The following is a 12188-nucleotide window of genomic DNA, read 5'->3' on the forward strand; positions in this document are numbered from 1 at the left end:
TGCTGCGGAAATCACCCTACCTTCCTAGCAATCGGCGAATAAAATACGTCCCCTGAGCACAGGCGTATATTTAGTGAAGCAGCGCATCGCACAGTCCTCGCACTCGCGACAAACTGCATCGTTTTTGCAGCCGTTGCAGGAAGCGCGCGAGATAAGGAGCACTGCGGCGACAGGCAGGACCTACTACGCCCACCAAAGAGGTACCACTTGACGGACATTTCTGCAGAAATCAACGAACCATACTGGCGATTGTCGACTTAAATACGGCCCCTGAACTTCCTCGTCCATCTCTGCAGCGGCGCATCAAACAGCCAACATGCTCACAACAGGATCGTTCCTGCAGCCGTTGCAGGAAGCGCACGAAATAAGGAGCAGTGCAGCGTCAGCCAGGATCAAGAACACCCATCATAGGTCTACCACGGGACAGACATTGCTGCGTAAATCATCGTACGTTCCTGGTGATCGGTGACTAAAATACGGCTCCTAAGCGCAGGCGTCCATCTCTGCAGCGGGGTATCGAACAGCCCACATGCTGACGAGAAACAGTATCGTTTTGAGCCGTTGCATGAAGCGCGCGAGATAAGGAGGAATGTAGCGACAGCCAAGTTCTACAACGCACACCAAAGGACTACCTTCCTGGCGATCGGGGACTTAAATTCTGCCCCTGAGCTCAAGCGTCCATTTCTGAAGCGGCCCATTGAACAGTCCATACGCTCACGACAAACTGCATCGTTTTTGCAGCCGTTGCAGGAAGCGCGCGAGATAAGGAGCTCTGCGGCGACCGCCAGGACCTACTGCGCCCACCGAAGAGCTACCGCTTTACGGACATTGCTGCAGATATCAACGTACCATACTGGCCATTGTCGACTTAAATATGGCGCCTAAGCCCACGTGTTTATCTCTGCAGCGGCGCATCAGACAGCCAACATGCTCACGAGAAACACCATAGTTTCTGCAGCCGTTGCATGAAGCTCGCGAGATAAGGAGCAATGTAGCGACAGCCAGGTTCTACAACGCACACCAAAGGACTTCACCTTGACGGACATTGCTGCGGAAATCATCCTACTTTCCTAGTAATTGGCGAATTAAATACGTCTTCTCAGCTCAAGCGTCTATTTCTGCCGCGGCGCATCGCTAAGTCCTCACGCTCGCGACAAACATCATCGTTTTTGCAGCCGTTGCAAGAAGCGTGCGTGATGAGGAGCACTGAGGCGACCGCCAGGGCCTACTACGCCCACCAAAAAGCTACCACTTGACGGACATTGCTGCAGAAATCAACGTACCATACTGGCGATTGTCGACCTAAATACGGCCCCTGAGCCCAGGCGTCCATTTCTGCAGCGGCCCATTGAACACTCCATACGCTCACGACAAACAGCATCGTTTTTGCAGCCGTTTCAGGAAGCGCGCCAGATAAGCAACACTGCGGCGACAGGCAGGACCTACTGCGCCGACGAAAGAGCTACCACTTGACGGACATTCCTGCAGAAATCAACGAACTATACGGGCGATTGTCGACTTAAATACGGCCAATGAGCTTAGGCGTCCATCTATGCAGCGGCGCATCGAACAGCCCATATGCTCACGCGAAAGAGCATCGTTACTGCAGCCGTTGCATGAAGCGCGCGAGATAAGGAGCAATGTAGCGACAGCCAGGTTCTACAACGCACACTAAAGGACTACCCCTTGACGGAAATTGCTGCGGAAATCATCCTACCTTCCTAGCAATCGGCGAATAAAGTACGTCTCCTGAGCCCAAGCGTCTATTTCTGCAGCGGCGCATCGCACACTCCTCACGCTCGCGAAAAACTGCATCGTTTTTGCAGCCGTTTCAGGAAGCGCGCGAGATAAGGAGCGCTGCGGCGACAGCCAGGACCTACTACGCCCAAGAAAGAGCTACCCCTTTACGTAGATTGCTGCAGAAATCAATGTACTATACTGGCAATTGTCGACTTACATACGGAACCTGAGCCCAGGCCTCTCATATCTGCAGCGGCGCATCGAGCATCCCATATGCTCACGAGAAAGAGCATCGTATTTGCAGGCGTTGCATGAAGCGCGCGAGATAAGGAACAATGTAGCGACAGCCAGGTTCTACAACCCACACCAAAGGGCGACCCCTTAACAGATATTGCTCCGGAAATCATCCTACCTTCCTAGCAATCGGCGAATTAAATACGGCCCCTGAGGACATGCGTCTATTTCTCCAGCGGCGCATCGCACAGGCCACACGCTCGCGAAAAACATCGTCGTTTTTGCAGCCGTTGCAGAACGCGCGCGAGATAACGAGCACTGCGGCGACAGCCAGGACCTACTACGCCCACCAGAGAGCTACCACCTGACGGCCATTGCTGCAGAAATCAACGTGACATACTGGCGATTGTCGACATAAATACGGCCCCTGAGCCCAGGGCTCTAACTCTGCAGCGGCGCATCAAACAGCCAACATTCTCACGAGAAACAGCATCATTTCTGCAGCCGTTGCATGAAGCGCGCGAGATAAGGAGCAATGTAGCGACATCCAGCTTCTACAACCCACAACAGAGGGCTACCTCTTGACGGACATTGCTGCGGAAATCGTCCTACCTTCCTAGCAATCGGCGTATTAAATACTGCCCCTGAGCCCAAGCGTCTATCTCTGCAGCGGCGCATCAAACAGCCAACCTGGTCACGAGAAACAGCATCGTTTCTGCAGCCGTTGCATGAAGCTCGCGAGATAAGGAGCACTGTGGCGACAGCCAGGTTCTACAACGCACACCAAAGGACTACCCCTTGACAGAAATTGCTGCGGAAATCATAATACTTTAATAGTAATTGGAGAAATAAATACGTCTTCTCAGCTCAAGCGTCTATTTCTGCCGCGGCGCATCGCGCAGTCCTCACGCTCGCGACAAACATCATCGTTTTGCAGCCGTTTCAGGAAGCGCGCGAGATAAGCAGCACTGCGGCGACAGCCAGGACCTAATACGCCCACCAGAGAGCTACAACCTGACGGCCATTGCTGCAGAAATCAACGTGCCATACTGGCGATTGTCGACATAAATACGGCCCCTGAGCCCAGGGCTCTATCTCTGCAGCGGCGCATCAAACAGCCAACATTCTCAGGAGAAACAGCATCATTTCTGCAGCCGTTGCATGAAGCGCGCGAGATAAGGAGCAATGTAGCGACAGCCAGGTTCTACAACGCACACCAAAGGACTACCCTTTGACGGAAATTGCTGCGGAAATCATCCTACCCTCCTAGCAATCGGCGAATAAAATACGTCCCCTGAGCCGAAGCGTCTATTTCTGCAGTGGCGCATCGCACATTCCTCACGCTCGCGACAAACTGCATCGTTTTGGCAGCCGTTGCAGGAAGCGCTCGTGATAAGGAGGACTGCGGCGACAGCCAGGACCTACTACGCCCACGAAAGAGCTACTTTTTACGGAGATTGCTGCAGAAATCAATCTACTATACTGGAAATTGTCGACTTACATACGGCCCCTGAGCCCAGGCCTCTCATCTCTGCAGCGGCGCATCGAGCAGCCCATATGCTCACGAGAAAGAGCATCGTATTTGCAGGCGTTGCATGAAGCGCGCGAGATAAGGAACAATGTAGCGACAGCCAGGTTCTACAACCCACACCAAAGGGCGACCCCTTAAAAGACATTGCTCCGGAAATCATCCTACCTTCCTAGCAATCGGCGAATTAAATACGGCCCCTGAGCCCAAGCGTCTATTTCTGCAGCGGCACATCGCACAGGCTACACTCTCGCGACAAACATCGTCGTTTTTGCAGCCGTTGCAGAAAGCGCGCGAGATAAGGAGCACTGCGGTGACAGCCAGGACCTACTGCGCCCACCAAAGAGCTGCCACTTTACGTATATTGCTGCAGAAATCAACGTACCATACTGGCGATTGCCGACATAAATACGGCCCCTGAGCCCAGGGCTCTATCTCTGCAGCAGGCATCAAACAGCCAACATGCTCACGAGAAACAGCATCGTTTCTGCAGCCGTTGCATGAAACGCTCGAGATAAGGACCAATGTAGCGACAGTCAGGTTCTACAACGCAAACCAAAGAGCTACGCCTTGACGGACATTGCTGCTGAAATCATTTTATCTTCCTAGCAATCGCCGAATAAAATACGGCCCTGAGCCCAAGCATCTATTTCTGCCGCGGTGCATCGCACAGTCCACACGCTCGCAACAAACTGCATCGTTTTTGCAGCCGTTGCAGGAAGCGCGCGAGATAAGCAGCACTGCGGCGTCAGCTAGGCTCTAGAACGCCCACCATAGGTATACCACGGAACAGACATTGCTGCGTAAATCATCGTTCGTTCCTGGCGATCGTCGCATAAAATACGGCTCTTAAGCCCAGGCGTCCATCTCTGCAGCGGCGTATCGAACAGCGGACATGCTCGCGACAAACTGCATCTTTTTGGTGCCGTTGCAGGAAGCGCACGAGATAATGAGTACTGCAGTGTCGCCTAGGATCTAGAACGCCCACATTGCTGCGTATATCATCGTCCGTTCCTGGCGATTGGCGACTAAAACGACTCCTATGTACATTCGTACATCTCTGCAGCGGCATATCGAACAGCCCACATGCTCACGAGAAAGAGCATCGTTTTTGGAGCCATTGGATGAAGCGCGCGAGATATGAAGCAATGCAGCGATAGCTATGTTCTACAATGCACAACAAAGGGCTACCCCTTGACGGACATTGCTGCGGAAATAATCTCACCTTACTGGCGATCGGCGACTTAAATACTTCCCCTGAGATCAATCGTGCAATTCTGTAGCGGCCCATCTAACAGTCCTTACGCTCTCGACTAACTGCATCGTTTTTGCTGCCGTTGTAGGAAGCGCGCGAGATTAGGAGCACTGCGCCGACAGCCAGGAACTACTACGCCCACAATAAAGCAACAACATTACGCACATTGCTGCAGAAATCCACGTACCATACTGTCGAATGTCGAATTAAGTACGGCCCCTGAGCCCAGGCGTCCATCTCTGCAGTGGCGCATCGAGCAGTTCATATGCTAACGAGAAACAGCATCGTTTTTGCAGCCGTTGCATGAAGCGCGCGAGATATGGAGCAATGTAGCGACAGCCAGGCTCTACAACGCACACCAAAGGGATACCTCTTGATGGACATTGCTGCGGAAATCATCCTACCTTCCTAGCAATCGGCGAATAAAATACACCCCTAAGCCCAAGCGTCTTTTTCTGCAGCAGCGCATCGCACAGTCCACACGCTCGCGACAAACATCGTCGTTTTTTCAGCCGTTGCAGAAAGCGCGCGAGATAAGGAGCACTGCGGCGACAGCCAGGACCTACTGCGCCCACCAAAGAGCTACCGCTTTACGGACAGTGCTGCAGAAATCAACGTACCATACTGGTGATTGTCGACATAAATACGGCCCCTGAGCCCAGGGCTCGATCTCTGCAGCGGCGCAACAAACTGCCTACATGCTCACGAGAAACAGCATCGTTTCTGCAGCAGTTGCATGAAGCGCGCGAGATAAGGAGCAATGTAGCGACAGGCAGATTCGACAAAGCACACCAAAGGGCTACCCCTTGACGGACATTGCTGCGGAAATCATCCTACCTTCCTAGCAATCGGCGAATAAAATACGTCCCCTGAGCACAGGCGTATATTTCGTGAAGCGGCGCATCGCACAGTTCCTCGCGCTCGCGACAAACTGCATCGTTTTTGCAGCCGTTGCAGGAAGCGCGCGAGATAAGGAGCACTGCGGCGACAGCCAGGACCTACTACGCCCACGGAAGAGCTACCACTTTACGGACATTTCTGCAGAAATCACCGTACCATACTCACGATTGTCGACTCAAATACGGCCCCTGATCTTAGGCGTCCATCTCTGCAGCGGCGCATTAAACAGCCAACATGCTCACAACACGATCGTTCCTGCAGCCGTTGTAGGAAGCGCGCGAGATATGGAGCAATGTAGCGAGAGCCAGGTTAAACAACGCACACCAAAGGGCTACCCCTTGCCGGACATTGCTGCGGAAATCATGGCACGTTTCTGGCGATTGGCGACTAAAAATCCACCCCTGAGCTCAAGCGTCTACTTCTGCAGCGGCGTATCGCACAGTCCACACGCTCGCGACAAACTGCATCGTTTTTGCAGCCATTGCAGGAAGCGCGCGAGATAAAGAGCACTGCAGCGACAGCCAGGACCTACTGAGCCCACCAAAGAGCTACCACTTTACGGACATTGCTTAAGAAATCAACATACTATACTGGCGATTGTCGACTTAAATACGGCTCCCAAGCCCAGGTCTCCACCTCTGCAGCGGCGCATCGAACAGCCCATATGCTCACGAGAAACTGCATCATTCCTGCAGCAGTTGCATGAAACGTGCGAGATAAGGAGCAATGTAGCGACAGTCAGGTTCTACAACGCAAACCAAAGAGCTACCCCTTGACGGACATTGCTGCTGAAATCATGTTACCTTCCTAGCAATCGCCGAATTAAATACGGCCCTGAGCCAAACATCTATTTCTGCAGCGGCGCATCGCACAGTCCACACGCTCGCAACAAACTGCATCGTTTTTGCGGCCGTTGCAGGAAGCGCGCGAGTTGAGCAGCACCGCGGCGACAGCCAGGACCTACACGCCCAAGAAAGAGCTACCCCTTCACGGACATTGCTGCAGAAATCAACGTACTATAATGGCGATTGTCGACTTAAAAACGGCCCCTGAGCCCAGGCCTCCACCTCTGCAGCGGGGCATCGAACAGCCCATATGCTCACGAGAAACAGCATCGTTTTTGCAACCTTTGCATACTGCGCCCGAGATAAGGCGCAATGTAGCGATAGCCAGGTTCTACAACGCACATCAAAGGGCTACCCCTTAACGGACATTGCTGCGGAAATCATTATACCTTCCTGGCAATGGACGATTTAAATACGCCCCTGAGCCCAAGCGTCTATTTCTACAGCGACGCATCGCACAGTCCACACGCTCGCGACAAAATGCATCGTTTTTGTAGCCATTGCAGGAAGCGCGCAAGATAAGGAGCACTGCTGCGACAGCCAGGAGCTACTACGCCCAAGAAAGAGCTACCACTTGACGGACATTCCTGCAGAAATCAACGTACCATACTGGCGATTGTCGACTTAAATACGGCCCCTGAGCCCAAGCGTCTATCTCTGCAGCGGCGCATCAAACAGCCTATATGCTCACGAGAAACAGCATCGTTGCTGCAGCCGTTGCATGAAGCGGGCGAGATAAAGAGCACTGCGGCGACAGCCAGGACCTACTACGCCCACCAGAGACCTACCACTAGGCGGACATAAATACGGCCCCTGAGCCCAGGCGTCCATCTCTGCAGCGGCGCATCAAACAGCCAACATGCTCACGAAAAACAGCATCGTCGCGAGCGCATAATTAGTCGGGGCTGAGGTTTCAAACATGAAGTCCCTCAAGGAAGAGTCTTGCAATTCCTTGATTTAAAATTCTGTTTCGAACCCAACCATGTCTGTTGGCAGTATTATCCTAGAAGTGAAAAGCCCCTTTTGAATTACAGGCCCTTTCATTCAAAGCTTGCAAAAAGTGGCATCGTTACGGGATGCTTAGGCATGGCAGTAAAGAAATCTTATCATAATATGATGCCCAGTCTCTTGGCCCAAATAGACAGATGTAGGGAAGCTGGTTTCTGGGACTCAGTTCTCGTTTCGAGTGCAGACAAAGTCCTCCGTGAGCTGAAATCGTCTGCAAGTACCTCGGGGCTGGAAAAGGGTTCGGAAGAAGGGAGAAGAAAGGTAGTGGGTTATGCCATATGTCCACACGCTGTCGTACCGGATTAAAAAAAGTGGGAAGCAAGCATGGGGTAAAGGTTCTATTCCCTGCACCTAACAAGCTAGAGAGAGAGTGGGGGCGGCAGTTCAAAGAAAGCATGAAGGGCGCAAAAGAAATGCTTGCAACATAAATCATGAAAATAGATATGTTCCCTGCAAGACTGGCGTAGCGTATCAAATCCCTCAGTCCTGTGGCATTACCTACATAGGTCAAATTGGCCGCTGCGTTAACGTGCGGCTCATGGAGCACGCTAATTCTTTTGGAAAGAAACTAACCTAGCTAATCATTGTTTCACGTGCAAATGTACACCATTTTTTTGACGATACTTATGTCTTGTTCGCTCATTCTGACCAGCGCACTAGAGAAGTAGCTGAGGCGTTTCATATTATCAGAAAAAGTAATGGGTGCGTGAGTATGCCATCTGTTACATTATCGCATCGAGAAATCAATATGCTACTTAGTGGGTAGTGGTTCTGCAGATATTCACTTGCTTTTAAAGCAGTTTTTCCTTGTACTAGCACTAGGAGTCTTGCTGACACTGCGTATGTGCGCTGTTTTTTCGTGTATGTATATATGACGTGCTTCTTCCTAATAAAAAATCTGTAGTAAGTTCAGCGCTGGTTTGTGTGTCTCATCTCTTACATGGTCCGTATGTGTTTGCGCTTTTGAACCACCACTATGCATCAACACCAACTAGCGCAGTGTGCAGTATTTCTGCAATTTAATTTCTTCTTGACGCTGTTTCTGTTTCATCAGTCGAACGATGACTGTGACGTGTAGTTGGTGTTTAATTCACATGAGGCATAAAAAATCGGTTGTATTATTGCTGACAGGTCATTTTTTGTCATTCCAGGTCTTGGAAGAGGCTGGATTAAATGTCGTAGTCAATTAAAGCTACATATCAGCGATTGTATTAGTTTTTCTAGTTGCATCATGCGGCCAAAACATCAACTTCACGACAGTCGGCGTTCGGTCGATGAAACCAAAACAGCATGAGAGAAGAAATTTGATTATAAATTATTTAGCGTGGTTGTAGGCAAGTACTACCTGGTAATCCATGTATTTTATTATCTAACGCATCATTTGACAGAAGAAAACACGCAATAAATTTAGGTGTCTATAGTCTTTTAATGGCTCATGCACCTTTCGGTTATTCTTATTATGGATATTTATGTTTATTATGGTTACGGATATTAACAGCAAACGAAATATGCTGATATTTCAAGCATTTCACATTGTAGCATTGCATACGGCTATGAAGCATTTCCTGAAAGATGTGACTGTAATACTTTCGAAAGTGTTTTTTATCCACCATACTGAATATCAATTTGATGTGTGTTTATTTGTTCACTTTTACATCTGCTATGCTGCGCAGTATCCCAACAGCCACCATGGAAGGCAACAACAGAGTGGCTGCGTTCGTGCTGGGGGCGAGAGACTGGGATGGCGGTCGGAAAGTTCGGACGAAGGGGGCGGACCCTACACCCCAGTAATTGAGGCTTTGTATGCAAGAATGCCCAAAATGTCTTGCAAAAACAAATAAATAAATAATAAGCATTCTTACTTGCATTGTAATTTCAGTAGTAACATGTACACAAAAAATACTGATGATGTAAAGAAAGCCTCTCTGGGTTGGCAAGGTGGGCCTTAAGTCTGATTGGGTCGGTGGGCCCAAAGGCATACAGCTGTTGGTTCTATATGGGTTACCTTTGTTGACTTCCCGCAAGTTATCACCTAAGAAGCCCACTGGGACCAGAACGGCTAGACCACAGGGGCCCAGTACGGGCTAGCCCACAGAGGCCCGACACGGGCCAGCCCACTGAGGCCCGGCACTAGCCAGCCCACGCAGGCCCGGCACAGGCCAGCCCACGCAGGCCCGACACGGGACAGCACACGCAGGCCCGGCACGGGCCAGCCCACACAGGCCCGGCACGGGGCAGCCCACGCAGGCCCGACACGGGCCAGCCCATGGAGGCCCGGCACGGGCCTGCCCAAGGGGATCCAGCGCGGAGCCTTGTGGGGCTATGCAGTAAGCCCACTGAGCAGCCCTTGAGGGTCCCCCCCGATGCCGAGTTGCAAATCCCGCACATATCCCACGTCGGGCCCCTATGGGCAGCCCGTGCCGGGCCCACAAGGGCCCGCAGTTCAAAGCCCCATTTGTGCTACTTGGGTGCTCATCGCACAGTCCACACGCTCGCGACAAACTGTATCATTTTTGCAGCCGTTGCAGGAAGCGCGCGAGATAAGGAGCACTGCGGCGACAGCCAGGACCTGCTACGCCCACCAGAGAGCTACCACTTGACGGACATTGCTGCGGAAATCTACGTACCATACTGATTATTGTAGACTTAAATACGGCCCCTGAACCCAGGCGTCCATCTCTGCAGCGGCGGATCAAACAGCCAACGTGCTCACGAGAAACTGCATCGCTTTTGCAGCCGTTGCAGGAAGCGCGCAAGATATAGAACAATGTAGCGACAGCCAGGTTCTAAAACGCACACCAAAGGGCTACCCCTTGAGGAACATTGCTGCGGAAATCATCCTACCTTCCTGGTAATCGCCGAATTAAATACGCCCCTGAGACAAGCTTCTATTTCTGCAGCGGCGCATCGCACAGTCCACACGTTCGCGACAAACTACATCGTTTCTGCAGCTGCTGCAGGAAGCGCGCGAGATAAGGAGCACTGCAGCGACATCCACGACCTACTGCGCCCACCAAAGAGCTACCACTTTAAGGACATTGCTGCAGAAATCAACGTGCAATACTAGCGATTGTCGACTTAAATACGGCCCCTGAGCCCAGGTGTCCATCTCTGCAGCGGCGCATCAAACAACCAACATGCTCACGAAAAACAGCATCCTTTCTGCAGCCGTTGCATGAAGTGCGCGAGATAAGGAGCAATGTAGGGACAGCCCGGTTCTACAACGCACACCAAAGGGCTACCCTTTGACGGACATTGCTGCGGAAATCATCCTACCTTCCTAGCAATCGGCGAATAAAATACGCCCCTGAGCCCAAGCGTATATTTCTGCAGCGGCGCATCGCACAGTCCATGCGCTCGCGACAACAATCTGCATCGTTTTTGCTGCCGTTGCAGGAAGCGCGCGAGATAACGAGCACTGCGGCATCACCTAGGATCTAGAAAGTCCACGATAGGTCTACCACGGGACACACATTGCAGCGTAAATCATCGTTCGTTCCTGGCGATCGTCGCATAAAATACGGCACCTAAGCCCAGGCGTTCATCTCTGCAGCGGCGTTATCGAACAGCCCACATGCTCGTGACAAACTTCTTCGTTTTTGCTGGCGTTGCAGGAAGCGCGCGAGATATGTAGCACTGCAGCGTCAGCTAGGATCTAGAACGCCCACCATAAGTCTACCACGGGACAGACATTGCTGCGTAAATCGTTCATTCCTGGCCATCGTGACATGAAATACGGCTCCTAAGCCCTGGCGTCCATCTCTGCAGCGACGTATCGAACAGCCCACATGCTCGCGATCAGCTGCATCGTTTTTGCAGCCGTTGCAGGAAGCGCGCAAGATATGGAACAATATAGCGACAGCCAGGTTCTAAAACGCACACCAAAGGGCTACCACTTGACGGACATTGCTGCGGTAATCATCCTACCTTCCTGGCAATCGCCGAAATATATACGGCCCCAAGCGTCACTTTCTACAGCGGCGCATCGCACAGTCCACACGCTCAAGACAAACAGATTCGTTTTTGCAGCCGTTGGAGGAAGCGCGCGAGATAAGGAGCAATGTAGCGACAGCCAGGACCTACACGCCCAAGAAAGAGCTACCACTTTACGGACATTGCTACAGAAATCAACGTACTATACTGGCGATTGTCGACTTAAATACGGCCACTGAGCAAAACCTCCATCTCAGCAGCGGCGCATCGATCAGCCCATATGCTCACGAGAAACAGCATCGTTTTTGCTACCGTTGCATACTGCGCGCGAGATAAGGAGCAATGGAGCGACAGCCAGGTTTTACAACGCACACCAAATGTCTACCCCTTGAAGGACATTGCTGCATAAATCATCCTACCTTCCTGGCAATCGCCGAAATAAATGCGCCCCTGAGCCCAAGGGTCTATTTCTGCAGCGACGCATCGCACATTCCTCACGCTCGCGACAAACTGCATCGTTTTTGCAGCCATTGCAAGAAATGCGCGAGATAAGGAGCACTGCGGCGACAGCCAGGACCTACACGCCCAAGATAGAGCTACGACTTTACGGACATTGCAGCAGAAAGCACCGTACTATACTGGCGATTGTCGAATTAAATAGGACCCCTGAGCCCAGGTCTCCATATCTGCAGCGCCGCATCGATCAGCCATACGCTCACGAGAAACAGCATCGTTTTTGCAGCCG

Source organism: Amblyomma americanum, chromosome 10 (assembly GCF_052857255.1).
Source record: "Amblyomma americanum isolate KBUSLIRL-KWMA chromosome 10, ASM5285725v1, whole genome shotgun sequence".
Lineage (NCBI taxonomy): Eukaryota > Metazoa > Arthropoda > Arachnida > Ixodida > Ixodidae > Amblyomma > Amblyomma americanum.